This window comes from Apium graveolens, chromosome 3, assembly GCF_009905375.1.
Source record: "Apium graveolens cultivar Ventura chromosome 3, ASM990537v1, whole genome shotgun sequence".
Classification (NCBI taxonomy): Eukaryota; Viridiplantae; Streptophyta; class Magnoliopsida; order Apiales; family Apiaceae; genus Apium; species Apium graveolens.
In genome coordinates, this window is record NC_133649.1 from 131,331,327 (window position 1) to 131,332,900 (window position 1,574).

Sequence of the window (1,574 nt, forward strand, 5' to 3'; positions counted from 1 at the left end):
AAGGTGTGATCGTTGCCAATGAGTTGGGAATCTTATGAGAAAGAATGAGATGCCTTTAAATGTGATGCTTGAAGTTGAGGTCTTTGATGTTTGGGGAATCAATTTTATGGGACCATTTATCTCATCCTGCAATAATCAGTACATCTTGCTGGCAGTCGATGATGTCTCGAAATGGGTAGAAGTCAAGGCTCTACCGACGAATGATGCAAAGGTAGTGTTGAGTTTTCTTCATAAGCAAATATTCACAAGGTTTGGAATGCCACGAGTTATCATAAGTGACGAGGGGTCGCATTTCTGCAATCGTAAGTTCATTTCTATGATGCAACGCTACAATGTGAATCATCGTATTTCTACTACCTATCATTCACAAACTAATGGTCAAGATGAAATGTCTAATAGAGAGATCAAGCGCATTCTAGAGGAAGTTGTTTGTCCGTCAAGGAAAGATTGGTCTTTGAAGCTCGATGAAGCTATTTGGGCTTATAGAACAGCATACAAAACTCCACTTGGGATGTCCCCGTTTCAACTTGTCTATAGGTAAAGGATGTTATTTACCTGCGGAGCTTGAGCATAAGGTTTATTGGGCATTGAAGAAGTTAAATCTTGATCTAGATGCAGCTGGGAAGAAGCGAATGCTTCAGTTAAATGAACTTGATGAATTTCAACTTCAAGTGTACGAGAAAAACAAAATGTACACGGAAAAAGTAAAAAGGTGGCACGACAGGAAGTTATCTCCTAAGCTATTTGTGTCGGGGCAACAAGTTCTTTTATTCAACTCTCGTCTCCGACTTTTTCGAGGAAAGTTGAAATCAAGGTGGTCTGGACCATTTATCATCAAAACTGTGTTTCCACACAGAGCGGTGGAGATTTTTTAGAACAATCTCGGCCAAGTATTCAAATGTAATGGTCAGAGATTGAAGCATTATCATGGGGATACGGAAAACCGGGAAGTGGTTAGTGCCGTTTTATTGTCAACTTGATCAAACTACTCTACGTCAAGCTAATGACGTAGAAGAAGCTCTTCTTGGGAGGCAACCCAAGATATGAGACCATAGGACCCTTATAATTTAGTACACTATCCAAAAAACCCAAAAAAAATCAGAAAATTGAAGGCAGAAAAAAAATTTCCAGGAACCCTGCAGGCACCCGCCTGCTAGTTCCAGGCGGTTGCTTGCTGGAAGGCGCCCGCCTGCTGGTTCCAGGCGACCGGCTGGAGACCGACTGTTTGAAAAATTGTTTCAGCCTTATAAAAAAAATAGAAAAAAAACAAAAAAACAAAATACCACAGCATTACAAACCCCATTACCCACGATTTCCATCTCCCAATCACCCACAAACCCCACTCCTACTCTAATTCTAACCCTAATCTTATCCTATATATACACACATCCTCTCCATATACACTCCCATATACTTTCAACTTACAAACCCTTTCCTACACATAAAACACAACTCTACAACTCTTATTCTCAATTTCAATGGCCCCAAAGAGATCTCGAACTGTTGATAGCAGCAGCATCATTCTGACTGCTGATTCTTCAAGGGGTACTGCTGCGAGGCCCCGATTGGTGGAT